Raw genomic sequence first — 9,085 nt, forward strand, 5'->3', positions numbered from 1 at the left:
TTACCCGCTTTTTACAAACCATGGTCGGACTTTCACACCTTTTAGTAGCGGAACAACTCTGCTCCCGCTATTGATTGTGTACAATCGGGTATTTTAACCTTTTCTTACCTGCTTTTTGCCAACTATGGTCGGACATTCACACCTTCTTACAGCTGAACACCTCCGCTCCCTCCTTTGATGGTGTATGTTCGGGCATTCGAACCTTTTCTTACCCGCTTTTTACAAACTATGGTCAGACATTCACACCTTCTTGCAGCCGAACACTTCCGCTCTACCTTTTAGTGTTCTATGGGGTATTCACACCTTTTTTTTCACCGCATTTTATAGATTATGGTTGTAAATTCTCACCCACTCTTATCCGAAGACCTCTCCTCCTGCTTTGGTTAATATATAGTCGGGCATTCGAACCTTTTCTTACCCGCTTTTTACAAATTATGGTCGAACATTCACACCTACTTGCAGCCGAACACCTCCGCTCCCGCTTTTGATGGTGTATAGTCGGGCTTTCGAGCCTTTTCTTCCCCGGTTTTTACAAATTATGGTTGGACATTCAGACCTTGCAGCCGAAAACCTCCGCTCCCTCTTTTGATCATACATTGTCATGCATTCGCACCTACTTGCAGCCGAATACTTCCGCTCCACCTTTTAGTGATGTATGGTTGGCATTTGCACCTTTTCTTACCCTTTCTTACCCTACTGATTGCTTAAGATGAAGTTGTTTTTTCTCAAACTACAACATTTTTTTAATTGTTGAAACTTGATTTGAAGTGGATAAATAAGGAGGACAAACAGTTTTAAGTCAGGCTGATAGAAGGAATTAATTTTATAGCAAAATCTGTATTTCGTCATATGTCGAGAGATGCTTATTGCTGAAGAAGTTCTTTCTCATTCTAGAAAGTACAACGTTGTTTATCGTTGAAACTTGATTAGACATGAATAAATATGAAGTACAAAGCAGTCTTAACTTGGTTAGAGTTAAGGAATTCGTTTTATAGGAGAATCCGAATTCGTGCATAACTCGTAAAATAGAGCTTATTTTCGGATTCCTGAAGAATGAGTCTGGTTCTTTCTCATAATACAAAGTTTGTTGTTTATTGTTGAAACTTCATCAGAAGTGAAGAAATAAATGAATGCCTATCAACAAATGTGGGATCTAAACTCTAGTGCTTCCTCTAAAATAATTTCCTTTCTCAATTCAGAAATGTGTGTGTGTAAGTCACAACACCCGTGACACCAAAACGGCTTTCTTTTCTCTCTTTTCTCTACACTCTGCACTGTGAGCACACACACCAAATCAGAAAGGCTTTTTTCTCTCTTTTCTACATTATGGACTGTGGGGACACAAAACCGCTCTCTCTTTTTTTTTTTGATTGTGTGCCAGGGCGTTGTCTCACGTATTAGATTATGCTTACGATACGAATGGGTTTATCAGTCACATCAGAATCCATACATACTGATCCTCCCCTAATAAAATGGTCGGATCTTATCAAACACACTTTGTTTCTTGTGACAATCAAGTCAGCGAAACAGCGTATACACGTCAAGACACTGAATCAAGTTTGCCACAAGAACTCATAAGTTTGGCAGTATTGCTCTGCCGTCAGCAATCATACACCCATTTTATTTTCGTGAGACATGTGCAGGCACCTGTTCATCTACTGTTCTATCACTATGAATTAGTTTATCTATTATCAATAAGGATACTTCTACAACTACTCTATCAAAGTATGTCCAGACTTCTTATGTTGTCAGTTGCTATATATGAATAAGTGGGTAGCTACTGACAAGCATTAAGCATGTCACACAGCCCAAACATATAACATTTCAGGACACACCACACAGTTAACAACCACAGTGAAGTGTCAAAGCCCAAACATGTAACATTCAACAGGACACTTACACAACACATTCAAATCAAACAGTCAGACAACATACAAGAACATATACCCCAGCCGGCATTGCTCCCTGCCTATTTTCCTACAGCTCACTATGTGTGCGCACACCTTTATTCACAAACTCTTCAACTTATACTCTTTTACCAAAGCTGCTACAGCTCGATTGGCCGAATACCGAATAATCCTAATTCGGTGAATTTGACATCTGCCTTACATGTAACAGATTAGCGGTTTAGCAGTTTTAATTTAGTTTGAGTGAAGGAATTCATTTTATAGCAAAATCCGAAATCGTGAAGAACTCATGAAAGTAAGCTTATTCTCGGATTCCTGAAACTTTAGATTTGCTATTTCTTTTACTGCAAAGTACAACGTTGTTTTTTTTGTTTAAATCTTTCAAGACATGGTAAATATGAAGGACAAAGCAGTTTTAACATAGTTTGAGTGAAGGAATTCATTTTATTGATAAAATCCCAAGAGTCTGCTGAGAAAAGAGAGTGAATGCGAAGTAGACTTTAACACGGCTCTGGGAGCGAGCCGAGTGCGGGCTAACCGGGAGAATTGCTTGAAAGAAACGCGACACCGAATGAGCGGTCAGAACAAAGCCTCAATACGGTTTTCCCGTTGTGTTTTTGTTGCTGCCGCTGTTTGCTTTTTCACAAGAGCGCACCTGTTGAGGGGGGTTCTGGGGGGGCCTGGGTGATGGTGGGTCTCAGGCCTGGGCTGCTGCGACTGGTGTGACCGGGTGGTTTGTTTGTTTGTTTTTTGTTGTTGTTTGTTTGTTTTTTGTAGAGGTCCTCCGGAGTGGGGTTGGGTTGAGTGGGGTGGGGCGGGATGGGTACCTTCTGGGGGTAAAGTAGCTCCCAGAATATGGTCGCTGCAGGCCCCGAGCCTGGTGGACATCAGGCCCTCCTGTCCTGTGTTGGCTCCCTGGTAGCGGGGATGCCTATTGCAGCCAGTCCCTGGCTGCCCCCAGTGTATATCCCCATACCCCTCTCCCTTCTGGCTCCTGTACACAGCACACACTCACACATGAAGGGTATTGGGGGCGTGTGTGTTCGGTGGGGTGTAGTGGACTCTGCAGTAGTTGCACTCTGCAGTTCCCACCCCTGTTTTAATTACACCTTAGACATTACTACTTATCAAACACACTCACACACACACATTAGGTCTTGGGGGGTGGTTACACTGAGTGGCATCTGGTGGGCGGGGCTCTTTGGGTATGTAGGCTTCCCAGAGGGCCACGCTCCCAGTTCTACAAGTTTGGCTGCCCCTCAATTTTAATTGCTCACTATTAGAAAATATTGAAGAGCCAGAAGGGTGAGGGGAGGGGTCTTCTTCGCACACCCCTGCTTCCTGGTTGCTGCTCGGGGTGGGAGGGGCCAGGAGGATTAATTAATTGTTCTGCTGGTTTGGGGTCTGTGGTGGCTGGGGGGCTGCTGGCCCCCTGGTGTGCCCGCTGCACTACACCCCAGCGGAGTCGAGGGAGGGAGGACGTGTGGATGTATGGGACATGAAAGTGTGTGTGGTAATGATTGGGCCTGGATCTTGGACTTGCTGTCGCCTGGCCTGCCTGTGCTTCTCCCGATGGGGGGGGGCGGCGTGGCCTCTCTCCGCTGCTCGCGACTTCACCCACCTGTGGGCACGTCTTGACTCCCAGGGCACTTGGCCAGGGGTGCTGGGGCAGGCGCTGACCCACTGTGTGGCTGTCTGGGGCGCTTGGCCCTCCTGGGTATTGGGTGGGGCCTCTGCCGGGGGGTTTGGGGGCGCTCGGGCTCCTGGGGCCCGGATCCAGTGCACGGCCCATGTCTGGGCGGCTGGGGCCTGGCGACGTCGGTGGGCTGTTGCCCCTGGCTCCCGGAGGGCCTCTGCCCTATGCTTATGGGGGCTCTTTCCGGGGGCTTCCTCTGCAGTCTTCTGGGTGGATGCGTGGTTGCCCCTGCGGTGGGCTTCCTGGGTTCTGTGCTCTGTGGGGGCTGCTGGTGGCCCGGGTCTTGTGGCCCTCTCTGCCTGCTTCTGATTGCTTGGGGGGGCTGTGGATTGTGGCCCTGTATGCTTATACACTCATAACTAAGCACGGTTATCATGTAGGTCCTGTGCCATGGGTGTTGCATGTTCTCACACAGACACAACCACATTCATTAGTCCAGTAGCATGGTCGCTAAGCAGTTGATGTATTATCATGTCGTCTCAGGTCATCTATATCCACAGCTGTGTTGTATGCGATGTATGTTCTGTTTTTCTCTTCTTTCCTCTTCTTCTTTCCTTGTCCCCCGGTCCGGTTCAGTTCTATTACATGTCATATATTGTAAACAGAAATAAATAAATGGGCATCAAGGGGAGCTTTACATTTATAAAACTTCCCTTGGCAAAGCAAATCTGTTTGGCATCAAAGGTATTCAGACTACAATTCTGCTGCCATAATGCTGAACACGATAAGGGGAAAAAAAAGTAAAGAAGACAGTTCTGCCGAAAGCCAGGGACTAGACCTGTTCTAAGTTCTGTACTTTTTAAAAGGGAGCCAACACAGGACAGGAGGGCCTGATGTCCACCAGGCTCGGGGCCTGCAGCGACCATATTCTGGGAGCTACTGTACCCCCAGAAGGTACCCATCCCGCCCCACCCCACTAAACCCAACCCCACTCCGGAGGACCTCTACAAAAAACAAACAAACAACAACAAAAAACAAACAAACAAACCACCCGGTCACACCAGTCGCAGCAGCCCGGGCCTGAGACCCACCATCACCCAGGCCCCCCCAGGCCCCCCCTCAACAGGTGCGCTCTTGTGAAAAAGCAAACAGCGGCAGCAACAAAAACACAACGGGAACACCGTATTGAGGCTTTGTTCTGACCGCTCATTTGGTATGGCGTTTCTTTCAAGCAATTCTCCCGGTTAGCCCACACTCGGCTCGCTCCCAGAGCTGTGTTAAAGTCTACTTCGCATTCACTCTCTTTTCTCAGCAGACTAAAAGAAAGTTTCATCTTGGGCTCCCTGAAACTTCCATCCTGCACCGCTGTTTGCTTTTTCACAAGAGCAGAGAAGAGCGCACCGTTCCCAGCGGCACTGCAGTACTGGGTCGATGCTTGGAGTGAACGGAGCAAGCTTCTTTTTCAACTCCTATTCTTAAAAATCCATTTAATATGTAGTCCTCGTATAGAGGACATATTAAACTGATAAGAACAGATACTACACTTGATCTTAGCCAAAAGGCCGAGAAGCGATAACTGTCCACTGTTTCAGGTCCGAGGGCCCTTGCTGGCACAATGCGCACTTGTAGCAGTGTTCTTTTTATGGCCATAGGTGGCCAGAGTGTCACGTTGCACCTCCGCCCACCCGCTGCACTGAGCACTCTTCAGCCCTTTTAAATGGTATAACTTTGCACTCCCGCATGCTCCAGCAAGCACCATTCAAGCAACAACTTTGCACTCCAGCTTCGAACATCGGCACAATCGCAACAAGTAAGGCGACTCTACTCAGAGAAGTCACTCTGCACAGTAACAAGATTTCTTTTGCACAGACAGAAAGGGCTTCACCCGCAAAGGTAAAGCCTGCCAAAAATAGAAACAACTCATTAGTGCTGCTCTCCACGAAAGTCTTTAGTAAAAGGCGAAAGACTTGTATGTTATGAAGAGAAACCAGAGTACGATTATCCGTCACTGCGGGAGCAGGGCATCAGGCTAGTTGCCATAGCCACCTTCCCCATGGTGAGCGTTGCTTGATTGAAACGCTTGCCCCTGTGCAATCGACAAGGCAGCAACAAAAACACCACGGGAACACCGTATTGAGGCTTTGTTCTGACCGCTCATTTGGTGTCGCGTTTCTTTCAAGCAATTCTCCCGGTTAGCCCACACTCGGCTCGCTCCCAGAGCCGTGTTAAAGTCTACTTCGCATTCACTCTCTTTTCTCAGCAGACTCTTGGGATTTTATCTATAAAATGAATTCCTTCACTCAAACTATGTTAAAACTGCTTTGTCCTTCATATTTACCATGTCTAGAAATATTTAAACAAAAAAAAAACAACGTTGTACTTTGCAGTAAAAGAAAGAGCAAATCTAAAGTTTCAGGAATCCGAGAATAAGCTTACTTTCATGAGTTCTTCACGATTTCGGATTTTGCTATAAAATGAATTCCTTCACTCAAACTAAATTAAAACTGCTAAACCGCTAATCTGTTACATGTAAGGCAGATGTCAAATTCACCGAAATAGGATCTAAGGGTATTCGGCCAATCGAGCTGTAGCAGCTTTGGTAAAAGAGTATAAGTTGAAGAGTTTGTGAATAAAGGTGTGCGCACACATAGTGAGCTGTAGGAAAATAGGCAGGGAGCAATGCCGGCTGGGGTATATGTTCTTGTATGTTGTCTGACTGTTTGATTTGAATGTGTTGTGTAAGTGTCCTGTTGAATGTTACATGTTTGGGCTTTGACACTTCACTGTGGTTGTTAACTGTGTGGTGTGTCCTGAAATGTTATATGTTTGGGCTGTGTGACATGCTTAATGCTTGTCAGTAGCTACCCACTTATTCATATATAGCAACTGACAACATAAGAAGTCTGGACATACTTTGATAGTAGTTGTAGAAGTATCCTTATTGATAATAGATAAACTAATTCATAGTGATAGAACAGTAGATGAACAGGTGCCTGCACATGTCTCACGAAAATAAAATGGGTGTATGATTGCTGACGGCAGAGCAATACTGCCAAACTTATGAGTTCTTGTGGCAAACTTGATTCAGTGTCTTGACGTGTATACGCTGTTTCGCTGACTTAATTGTCACAAGAAACAAAGTGTGTTTGATAAGATCCGACCATTTTATTACGGGAGGATCAGTATGTATGGATTCTGATGTGACTGATAAACCCATTCGTATCGTAAGCATAATCTAATACGTGAGACAACGCCCTGGCACACAATCAAAAAAAAAAAGAGAGAGCGGTTTTGTGTCCCCACAGTCCATAATGTAGAAAAGAGAGAAAAAAGCCTTTCTGATTTGGTGTGTGTGCTCACAGTGCAGAGTGTAGAGAAAAGAGAGAAAAGAAAGCCGTTTTGGTGTCACGGGTGTTGTGACTTACACACACACATTTCTGAATTGAGAAAGGAAATTATTTTAGAGGAAGCACTAGAGTTTAGATCCCACATTTGTTGATAGGCATTCATTTATTTCTTCACTTCTGATGAAGTTTCAACAATAAACAACAAACTTTGTATTATGAGAAAGAACCAGACTCATTCTTCAGGAATCCGAAAATAAGCTCTATTTTACGAGTTATGCACGAATTCGGATTCTCCTATAAAACGAATTCCTTAACTCTAACCAAGTTAAGACTGCTTTGTCCTTCATATTTATTCATGTCTAATCAAGTTTCAACGATAAACAACGTTGTACTTTGTACTTCTTCAGCAATAAGCATCTCTCGACATATGACGAAATACAGATTTTGCTATAAAATTAATTCCTTCTATCAGCCTGACTTAAAACTGTTTGTCCTCCTTATTTATCCACTTCAAATCAAGTTTCAACAATTAAAAAAATTTTGTAGTTTGAGAAAAAACAACTTAATCTTAAGCAATCAGTAGGGTAAGAAAGGGTAAGAAAAGGTGCAAATGCCAACCATACATCACTAAAAGGTGGAGCGGAAGTATTCGGCTGCAAGTAGGTGCGAATGCCTGACAATGTATGATCAAAAGAGGGAGCGGAGGTTTTCGGCTGTGGGGTCTGAATGTCCAACCATAATTTGTAAAAACCGGGGAAGAAAAGGCTCGAAAGCCCGACTATACACCATCAAAAGCGGGAGCGGAGGTGTTCGGCTGCAAGTAGGTGTGAATGTTCGACCATAATTTGTAAAAAGCGGGTAAGAAAAGGTTCGAATGCCCGACTATATATTAACCAAAGCAGGAGGAGAGGTCTTCGGATAAGAGTGGGGGAGAATTTACAACCATAATCTATAAAATGCGGTGAAAAAAAAGGTGTGAATACCCCATAGAACACTAAAAGGTAGAGCGGAAGTGTTCGGCTGCAAGAAGGTGTGAATGTCTGACCATAGTTTGTAAAAAGCGGGAAAGAAAAGGTTCGAATGCCCGAACATACACCATCAAAGGAGGGAGCGGAGGTGTTCCGCTGTAAGAAGGTGTAAATGTCCGACCATAGTTGGCAAAAAGCAGGTAAGAAAAGGTTAAAATACCCGATTGTACACAATCAATAGCGGGAGCAGAGTTGTTCCGCTACTAAAAGGTGTGAAAGTCCGACCATGGTTTGTAAAAAGCGGGTAAGAAAAGGTGCGAATGCCCGACAATGTATGATCAAAAGAGGGAGCGGAGTTTTTCGGCTGAAACAAGGTCTGAATGTCCATCCATATTTTGTAAAAATCTGGGAAGAAAAGGCTCGAAAGCCCGACTATACACCATCAACAGCTGGAGCGGAGGTGTTCAGCTGCAAGAAGGTCTGAATGTCCATCAATAATTGCTAGAAAACATGGAAGAGAATTTTCGAATATCAAACCGCACATGATCATAAGCGGGAGAGGAGGTGTTCAAATGCAAGAAGGTGTGAATGTCCACCCATAATTACTGCAAAATGGGTAAGAAAAGGTACGAATGCCCAACCATACATGATCCTAACAGGGAGCGGAGGTGCTTGGCTGCGACAAGGTGTGTATGTCCACCCATAATTAATGAAAAGCGGGCAACAAGTAGGTTTGAATACCCATCATCAAAAGCAGGAGTGGATGTGTTCGGCTACAAGAAGGTTTGAATGTCTGACCATAGTTTGTAAAAAGCGGGTAAGAAAAGGTTCGAATGCCCGAACATACACCATCAAAGGAGGGAGCGGAGGTGTTCCGCTGTAAGAAGGTGTGAATGTCCAACCATAATTGGCAAAAAGCAGGTAAGAAAAGGTTAAAATACCCTATTGTACACAATCAATAGCGGGAGCAGAGTTGTTCCGCTACTAAAAGGTGTGAAAGTCCGACCATGAATTGTAAAAAGCAGGTAAGAAAAGGTGCGAATGCCCGACAATGTATGATCAAAAGAGGGAGCGGAGGTTTTCGGCTGAAAGAAGGTCTGAATGTCCATCCATAATTTGTAAAAATCGGGGAAGAAAAGGCTCGAAAGCCCGACTATACACCATCAACAGAGGGAGCGGAGGTGTTCAGCTGCAAGAAGGTCTGAATGTCCATCAATAATTGCTAGA

The 9,085-nt window shown here is 44.7% G+C and overlaps 2 non-coding genes across 2 annotated transcripts; both read right to left on the reverse strand.

Annotated features, from left to right (window-relative positions):
• Positions 1–4,933: 4,933 nt before the first annotated feature.
• Positions 4,934–5,117, reverse strand: LOC140287448 (U2 spliceosomal RNA). Its single transcript, XR_011911614.1, has one exon. It is a non-coding gene; the product is annotated as a U2 spliceosomal RNA (small nuclear RNA).
• A 308-nt stretch (positions 5,118–5,425) lies between these two features.
• On the reverse strand, positions 5,426–5,539 carry LOC140287452 (U5 spliceosomal RNA). Its single transcript, XR_011911617.1, has one exon. It is a non-coding gene; the product is annotated as a U5 spliceosomal RNA (small nuclear RNA).
• Positions 5,540–9,085: the final 3,546 nt, after the last annotated feature.

This window comes from Leuresthes tenuis, unplaced genomic scaffold (assembly GCF_036924035.1).
Source record: "Leuresthes tenuis unplaced genomic scaffold, fLeuTen1.0.hap1 SCAF_135, whole genome shotgun sequence".
In the NCBI taxonomy this organism is placed as follows: domain Eukaryota; kingdom Metazoa; phylum Chordata; class Actinopteri; order Atheriniformes; family Atherinopsidae; genus Leuresthes; species Leuresthes tenuis.